Genomic DNA, 9,777 nt, shown 5'->3' with positions numbered 1-9,777 from the left:
TGTTGTAAAGCTGTTTTGGTGGTGCTGAATTCTCTTAGCTTTTGTTTTTCTGTAAAGCTTTTGATTTCTCTGTCGAATCTGAATGAGATCCTTGCTTGGTCGAGTAATCTTGGTTGTAGCTTTTTCCCTTTCATCACTTTAAATATGTCCTACCACTCCCTTCTGGCTTGCAGAGTTTCTGCTGAAAGATCAGCTGTTAACCTTATGGGGATTCCCTTGTATGTTATTTGTTGCTTTTCCCTTGCTGCTTTCAATATTTTTTCTTTGTATTTAATTTTTGATAGTTTGATTAATATGTGTCTTGGTGTGTTTCTCCTTGGATGTATCCTATATGGGACTCTCTGTGCTTCCTGGACTTGATTGACTATTTCCTTTCCCATATTAGGGAAGTTTTCAACTATAATCTCTTCATATATTTTCTCAGTCCGTTTCTTTTTCTCTTCTTCTCCTGGGACCCCTATAATTCGAATGTTGGTGTGTTTAATGTTGTCCAAGAGGTCTCTGAGACTGTCCTCAATTCTCTTCATTACTTTTTCTTTTTTCTGCTCTGTGGTAGTTATTTCCACTGTTTCATCTTCCAGGTCACTTATCTGTTCTTCTGCCTCAGTTATTCTGCTATTGATTCCTTCTAGAGAATTTTTAATTTCATTTATTGTGTTGTTCACCATTGTTTGCTCTTTAGTTCTTCTAGGTCCTTGTTAAACGTTTCTTGTATTTTCTCCATTCTATTTCCAGGATTTTGGATCATCTTTACTATCATTACTCTGAATTCTTTTTCAGGTAAACTGCCTATTTCCTCTTCATTTGTTTGGTCTGATGGGTTTTAATCTTGCTCCTTCATCTTCTGCATATTTCTCTGTCTTCTCATTTTGCTTAACTTACTGTGTTTGGGGTCTCCTCCTTTTCGCAGGCTGCAGGTTCGTAGTTCCCATTGTTTTTGGTGTCTGCCCCCCGTGGGTAAGGTTGGTTCCGTGGGTTAGGTAGGCTTCCTGCTGGAGGGACCTGGTGCCTGTGTTCTGGTGGATGAGGCTGGGTGTTGTCTTTTTGGTGGGCAGGACCAAGTCCAGTGGTGTGTTTTGGGGTGTCTGTAAACTTATGATTTTAGGCAGCCTCTCTGCTAATGGGTGGGGTTGTGTTCCTGTCTTGCTAGTTGTTTGGCCTAGGGTGTCCAGCAGTGGAGTTTGCTGGTCATTGAGTGGAGCTGGGTCTTAGCATTGAGACAGGAATCTCTGGGAGAGCTCTCGCCTATTGATATTACATGGGGCCGGGAGGCCTCTAGTGGTCCAATGTCCTGAACTCGGCTCTCCCACCTCAGAGGCTCAGGCCTGACAGCCAGCCAGAGCACCAAGACCCTGTGAGCCACACGGCTTTGGGGAAGTCTGTGGTCTTCTGCCAACATTCAGTAGGTGTTCTGTAGGAGTTGTTCCACAGATAGGTATATTTTTTATGTATTTGTGGGGTGGAAGGTGATCTCCACGTCTCACTCCTCCACCATCTTGAAGGTCCTCTCTCTTCACACTATTCAGTTTTGAAGGGTTCCATACCCACAGATCAATCAAGGAGAATCTTGAGGGCAGATTTAGGGAAATCTTCCATTACTCCTGTTGCTAGAGGATCCACATTTCCTCTGGAAAGGACATAAATCTGGCAATCTCACTTCAGGCCTAGCCCATCCACCGTTTTTCCCTTTGTGCTTAGTCTGTTTCACTTGCTTATAGCAGGCGCCATGCAGAGGCCTGGCCCCCGGCCCTTCACACCAGAGTTCCTTGTGAAACGGCTGAGCCGACCCCTCAGCTCGGGACATATGCTGAGGCTACTCACAGGGCACTCAACTCAAGATGTGTGTATTCGCTTTTGTCTTTTAAAATTAATCAGTAGACAGCACACACGCCTGGCACTTTTTTCCTCGGGTGCCGCGTGCAGTGGTCTTCTTCCCGGCAACTCAGGCAAGAGTTCCTAGCGTGGAATGGCTGCACCTGATTCTTGAGCTTGGCGGGCTGTGTGCAGAAGCCCGCACGTGACACCTTGGCTCAGCATGGCCGTGTCGGGGAGGGCATGTCTTATGCTGCTGTAATGGACGTTCCGTACGTTCTGAGATTTACCAAACCAGGCAAGTAGCATTGGGGGAACGCGGTCATGTTTAAGCCAGAGGCTGTGGCCTGAGCTTGCTCCGTGCCTTGCTTGAGCCCGCTGCACAGTTGCTCGGTGGGTTGACACGAGCAAGGAGTTTCCTGTTACACTAGCTTCTTTCTCCTTTAGTGGGAATGGAACCAGGTAACATTTCACCTGTTGGGTAAGGAGTCATGTGAAAACATGCATTACCAAGCACCGATCTGTGATTGATGCCAGTGATGTTTTGAAGAAACTGCAAGTTGCCCCTATGCCTAATCCCTCCTCCTTTCACTGTAATCAGACTTTTAGCTGGACTCACAAGCACTGAGAATATGAAGACTACATTTCCCAGACTCCTGAGCAGCTAGCTAAGGTTATTTAATTCAGTTCTAACCAATAGGATGTGAGCCAAAGTAAGGGTGTATCTTAAAGGGAAAGGACAAGCTCTCCTCTTTCCCTTTGCCCGCTCCTGCTAGTCAAAGTGAGGACATGGTGGTCAGCCGTCTTGGACCATGCAGACAAGGGCAACACGTGAGGGGTTGTGGAGCCACAGGGGAGAAGGAGCTTGTACCCTGACGACTTCATGGAGCAGAGCCACGTTCCTGCTCAGACTTCCACGTAAGTGAGAAATAGGTACCTGTCTCCGTTAAGCCACTGGTGTCAGATCTTTTTCACACACTGAAACCATTCCTAATAATGCACATCCCTTAGAAGCTGCCTGGCTGGTCCCCCCATTAATCAATGCACAATGGAGGCATCTTCCTGGGAGTCAGGAAGATGACATTTGAACTGGGTCTTGGAGGGTATGGAGCTCAGACCACCGAAATAGGGGAAAGGAGGAAATTGGGAGACACAGGAAGAAGGGGCAATTCATTCATCAGTTTTCTCTAACAGTTCTGAGCACACACACAAGTCCCCAGAGAATGCAGAAGGGATGGTGGAGGAATTCATGAGAAGCAGGAGAGCACCTACTCAGGTTAAACAAGGGGAAAAAAGTAGGGCGTGGCATCCGTTCAGAGGCTTTTGGTTGCAAGAAACAAAACCCGTGCACAAACTGGAAGTCACAGGCTCACAGGACACCAAACTCGAGGTAGATGGGATGCCAGGCAGTGTTGACGGGGCAGCCAACAGTATCACCCAAATCCAGGGTCTCCCATCTTCATCGTCAGCTTCATCCTCCAGGGGTTCTGGGACGGCTGACTGTGGCATTCAGAGCATTCTTTGTTCACCTTCAGAGGGAAAAAGAAATCCTGGCACTCTCACAAGTAGGGAAGAACTTTCGCAGAAGCTGCCAGAAAAAAACTCTAGTCTCATTGGCCAGAATTGAGTCCTCGTTCACCGACAAGGGGACAGTTTCACCCCTCACCCATCTCGCCTTGATCTGAGCCAGTTCCCGACACTGCTCGCTGCTGCACCACGTGAGGGGGTGGAGCGGGTGCGCTGCACCGTGTGAGGGGGAGTCACCACAGTGCACCCCTAACGTCCGCCTAAAGGACATGGGGCCAGGATTTTGAAATATCCAGTCACATAGCTCAGGTCCTCTGAAACAGGAGAGAAAGTCTTCAGCTCAGAATCAAGACACAGAGAAGCTTAAAGATTTACCTACCATTTTCTCCCTTCTTCCATTTCAGCTGAAAATGTCAGCTTGGGGTGGGGCAGGGGGAGGGCTGAGAATTAAATGAATAAACAAGGAAGCCCTTTCCAGCAGCCCAAGGAAGAGCAGGTATTCGCCTGGAGGTAATGTCGAAGGTTAAATACAGAAAAAATAACACAGTACACAATTATAGTTGTTCATTCTTCCGCTTAAAATGGGAAATAAAGGTCACAAATCAAATCACCGCATTAAGTCCAGGAGTCCCCTGCCTCCAATTACCTCAGTCCCTTTGTTAGGGAGCCACAGAGGCATCCCTGTCCCGGTTAATTAGAAGGCCGGGACCCTCTGGAGGGCGGCCACACGGCTAACAGGTGAGCGTCGCTGGGCCCTGGGGTTAATCTGCCGCATTGAAGCCACGGGCTCCGCTCCATGAAGTTTGCGTTGGTTTGAACAAAATGAGAAAAGTAAGGAAGACATGTGTTCCTACCAAACTAAACGTATTCCATGTAAAGCACTGTCCTCCATTCTGGGGGCTGGTCCTTCCTACTTTCATAATGGTGGGAAGTCCCCAGTTTTCTAAAATGATGGTAAGTGGAGAAGGTGAATTTGGGATTTTTAAATGTCTTCCTGACTCAAAGAAAGGAAGAGTTGGCAACTCAAGGTCAGCGCCCAGAATTTTGTGTTCTTGATCAAGCTAGACTGTGAAATCCATGTACCAGGAGCCACTACCCTCGATGAGAGAGAAGCTTCACCTGTGTCCCTCTGTCCCCTGATGGCAGGGACTCTGAAATGGTTACTTTTATTCTCTGCATCTAAATGGGCCTGGCTCATATATTGGCCTATCCGCCCAAACCCCACACCCACCTCTTCTCCAGACTAAATCATTCCATTCCCAAGACCATGGATCCAGGTTCTTATTTTCCAGTCCTTCCTCCAGATTCATCCTTTGCTCCCGAGGGAGCTGGGCCGCCCACCGAGCTGAGCCAGTGCAGGCGCCCTGAGGTAGCACCACCCTGGGCCCCAGGCTGGCCAGTTTTGCTCCCAGGATATGCTCCTTCCTACCCCCTCTGTTGCCCTCACCATCACCCCCCAGCTCCTTGTCTGCCTCGTTCTAACGCAGCCTCACAAACACTTCCTCCTCGGCACTGCCTGAGCAGCCCTGACCCCCTGACCCACGCGCCATCAGTCTGTTCCTCTCTCCCCCTAATATTCCCAGCCATCCTGGCTGTAAGGAGAAGACCTCTTAAGCGTAACTCTGCTCTCCTCAGCAATTTCCTTTAACTTGTTCAAGGTGTAGGCACAGTCTCTCAATTCTAGAAACAGCCCTACAAACCCAAGAAAAGGTTGCTGTGAACGTGCGTGTGTTCCCAGTGAGAGTCCAGTTTACACCAAGGTGAGGTGCACGTGGATCCTGGACTCACTGTTCCTCATCTTAACACCAGTCACCTGTCAGTCACCCACTGCACTGGTGCCACCGTAAATCACACTTCTTTCATGAATCTCAATTCCATTCCACATCTGGCAACCAAAAGCTTTTCTATGGCTCATATCTGCAAAACTCAGGATAGAAGAGAGAGGGATTATTCAGTTAACTTGCTCAGAATAGACATCTACTTAGAGTAACGGAAATCAGAACCAGTGCGTGACTCAAATCTAACGTTTGGGGCAGTGTCTTCTGGAATGACCAGCTGAGCTGATCAGACTCCCTGGAAAATGGCCAAGGGTCTGCTTCTTTTTAAGCAACAGCCTTGTGTTTGAGTTTGGTTTTGGATAAATCAATGCTGAGTTGATAGAGTAAGAGATAAGATGAAAGAAGTCTTAGAAAGCATTCTAAACCCTCTTGCCCTCTGAAGTTTATGAAAGTTGATGCAGAGATGTTGCTATGAACCTGCATTCATGTTACAGACAATGTACTCTGGCAGGTGCTAGCGCCTGTCCCCCAGCCCTGGACCCCTCCAGAAAAGACGCTTGATTTCAATACAGCTTGTGAGGGTGTTGATATCCTGGCCCAGCATAAGAAATAACCTTTTATTTTAGAAAATGCCACAGCTGTTTTTTACAAACAGTTGCAATAGTACAGTGCTCAGCGCTCCTACGCATTTACCTATACAACTGTGTTCATCGATTATTAATATCTAGCCACATTTGTGTGCTCTCTCTTCCTCCATCCCTCCCTTTCCCCCCTACCCCCTCATACGTAATAAATTTTTTTTTCTGAACTAACAGAATAAGGTGCAGAACCATGACCTGCAACCTTTAAATATTTCAGCGTAGGGTCCTAAGAACAAGGCAATCTCTCGTGTAATCACAGTCTAATTATCAAATTTGGGAAAAGTAACCTTGACACAATGCTACTGTCATAGAGTCCATACCCAAATCCTCAATTGTTCCAAGAATGTCTTGTGAAGCAGCATTTTTCTGACTCAGGATCCACTCCCTGGATGCATGGTGCATTAACTCTCATGGCCCTGGTGTCCATGGCTAACCTGGACCAAATCTGCAGCCTGTCTGCCTCCCTGACACTGACAGCTTTGAAGGGAACAGCCAGTTGTTCTGAAGTGTGGCCCTCAACTGGAGTTTGTTGGGTTAGTCATTAAATTCGGGCCACGCACATTGGGCAGAACCATGACACGTGACAACAGGTCCCAAGTACCCGTGTTAGTTCAGCCCTCTGTGGGTGACGTTGGCACTGACCACTTAGGTAAGGCACCATCTGCCAGATTTCTCCACTGTAAATGTACTTCTTTTTAAAAATTATGATCTATAAAGAACGTGTAGGAAAATGCTTTGAGACGCCATTCAGAGTTCTCAGCTAAATGGTGGAAGGGATAAGCAAGAAGCTAAATGGGCCGCAGTCTCTGCCATCAAGGAGCTCAGGCTGGCAGAAGACACAAATAGACAAACACTACATGTGATGCAGCCTCCAGTCCTTTGAGAAGGGAAGCAGGAAGTAAACAGATTCGTCAACTTCCCACATACAAAACCAAACAAAATAAATGCTGTGGTCGAGGTCCGAGCTAAGTGCAGTTACCAAAGGACCGAACACCTAATTCCATATGTAATGACTGAGAAAGGTTTCCCGGGGACGTACCAAAAATAGGGAGAGTCTATGGGCAAAGCACCTGCAATTATAACAAGCCAAGTCACAGAAGAGAAGGTGCAAGTAAACAATAAACATGAAAATATGCTCAACATCATCAGTAGTCAGGGAGATGCATGTTAGCGTAATGTTCTTAACTCATCATAGAGTGAAAATTTAAAAGTGTTGGTAATATCCAGTGCTGACGAGGGTACAGAGAAGTTGGTGAGAGTGTGAACTGCTACCTCTTTGGAAAGAATCTTGCAGATCTACTAAAATTTTAAACATCAACAGATTTTGACCCAGGTCTCTGAATCACTCCCTGAGATCGAGAAAGGCATAGATGGTAGAATTTTAGTCCATAGCAACAAAAACTCAGTAAATGTCATCATCTTTATTTTTCTGAGTTAAATTGAATCTTGTCAGAGCCCCATGGACTGAGTTAGCTGGTGATTCAATTTCAGTCATTTTGGGAGTTCTGATCCCCTTCCTAGAGTCACCAAGGCCCTAGAGGTCTCGCAGTATCAGAACATTCCTGGAAGAGCCATCTGATCTCCAGACCATGTTGGCTTCCATGGTGCAGTTCATGGGCCCAGAAAGGAGAGCTTGGGCACAAAGGGCTCTGTATGACCCCCCCAGGCACACCCGTACCCCTGTCCACCCTAAGGGCCTGCCACTCCCCAGGAAGTCTGAGGGAATGGAGTCCAGGTCCCAGCACAAAACCCTTCCCAGTATCAGAGGAAACTCCCAAATGCTTCCACCCCCCAGGAAGTTTGTTTCCTGTATCCCCACACACCCTCCCAACCAAGTCGGGGTGGGGGCCCCAAGGTTGCCACTTGGTTACTAGGCCACACCAAGGATGCCAACAATCCTTCCTTATGTGAGTGATGGAGACAGCCTCCACTGTGAACTCCCTGAGGGTGGAGCATGTGTCCTTTGTCAAGTATGGCACCAACCAAGCATGGGGTCTGGCAAGTTGTAGCTCCCACTCAGTGTTCTTGAAGTGAATGAAGAAACAAAAAGGACAGTTGGATGCATGCATGGATACAAGAACGGATGCATGGATGGGTGAATAGATGGATAAGTGGATGAGTAAACAGCTGGGTGGGTGGGTAAGTGTTCATGTGAGTGGATAGATGGATGATGGATGGGTGAGTGGATGAGTGAATAGATGTTTAGGTGGATGAGTAGATACATGGGTTGATGGGTGGGTGGGTGGATGGATAGATGGGTAGATGGGTGGATAAGTAGATAAATGAGTGGTCAGATTTGTGGGTGGATAGATAGATGGAGGGGTGGGTAGGTAGATGAATGGGTGGTTGGGTGGGTGGGTTGATGGATGGATAGACCACTGGGGGGGAAAATGTGATTTGAAAGATTCCTCAGGGCACACTGTTTTCAGGAAGGCCAGAAAAAAGGACTTCCTTCTTTCCCCGCAATCCCTTTAGAGTAAGCAGTGATCCACTTAAAAGCCCCGTTGGCACTGACCGATCTACTGTGTTGCTTGCTTCCCGAAGGCTTACGCCATTCGCCTTGGACTCTGAAGGATTCTCAGCATGGCTGGGGCCCCGTGCGCTGAGCAGCTCACAGGCCAGCACAACAGACCTCACGCAGCACATGCCTCACCCAGGACACACCCCCGCTGACAAAAGCTGCTCCATGGAGTAAGACAGGTAAGATGCATTTGTTGGATGAATGAAGGAATCTATCAACCAAAATGTAAATAATCACCCCTATTTCTGCCATCCAGAAACAGAGCAATAGTTACCAATTTTGTGTATATTTTTCCATTACTTTTCATTAGCACACGTGTATTTCAGTGCAAAATGGATCACACTGTGATATACCACTCTATAATCAGCCTACTTCATATAATAGTATATTTTGAATAATTTCCATTTTATTCAGTATCCTGCAGAAGCATAAGATGGCATTACGTGAATGTAGCATAATTTATTTAACCAGCCGCCTTTTGTTGTTTCCAGTTGTTCATTACTTTAAGCCTTGCTATGATGGACAACCTTACAACTCTACTTTTAAAAACATCCAGGATTATTTCCTTAGAAGAAATCCCTATTTGTAGAATTGCTCCATCAACAGATATGCAGAATCACAAGGCTTTTCTTGAGTGTTTCCAGATTGTCCTCTAGAAAGATTGTGCTAATTCACACACAACCTGGCAGAGTGACAGAATCCACATGTCCAGCGCTTTCACCTGCTCTTGTTTTTAAAACAAACATAGAAGCAAGTTGCAATGCTCTCAAATATGTCTGCACAACTAAGCCCGGGGAGATGAGGCAGCTCTTGGGAGAAAACTGTCAGCACTCCTGGTGGTTTTACTAAACATAGAACAGCCTACACCCGTTTCTTATTTCTAACAAATGCTTGTCATCATAAAAGTAGTAATTTTCACATTAAAGAAAATTGTGGACGTGGGAAGAATCGGAGTGTGGGTACTTACCTATGGTTTCACTTCCAGGAACAACCAGTGTAACATTTCATAGCATTTCCTTCCAGTATTTTTTTCTGTGCTGGATTATTTCTTTTATGTGGTTGTGATAATACAGTAATGCAGCAGTGTGTCCTGATTTCTTTTTATTTACCAACATTCTATAAGCATTTTTCTGTCTTATCACAGACTCCCAGTAAGCCTAATTTTAACAAATATATACTATTCCTTCAAGTGAATGGGACCTGGCTTAACCTTTCCCTGCAGGACACCTAAGTTACATTCAAGGTTATTAAAGCCACGTGGCACAAACATTGGCCTGTGTCTATATTATCTCCTTGCTTTAAACACACATGACAATAACTAAGGAACTCAGTTAGGGGGAAAAGGCGCAAGTAGAGATGCTGACCCCTTGGCAGATAATCACGTGAGGCTATAAACTGGTCACCTGTCACTTTTCTCAACATACCAGTGGATGCGATCTTGAGCATTTTTTCAGCAGGATATTGACAAAAATCACAGGGCCCAGAGCTGCAGGCCAAC

Source organism: Aethalodelphis obliquidens, unplaced genomic scaffold (assembly GCF_003676395.1).
Source record: "Aethalodelphis obliquidens isolate GAN/ISIS:26980383/991018 unplaced genomic scaffold, ASM367639v1 scaffold11, whole genome shotgun sequence".
In the NCBI taxonomy this organism is placed as follows: Eukaryota; Metazoa; Chordata; class Mammalia; order Artiodactyla; family Delphinidae; genus Aethalodelphis; species Aethalodelphis obliquidens.
This window is presented reverse-complemented; position numbering follows the sequence as displayed.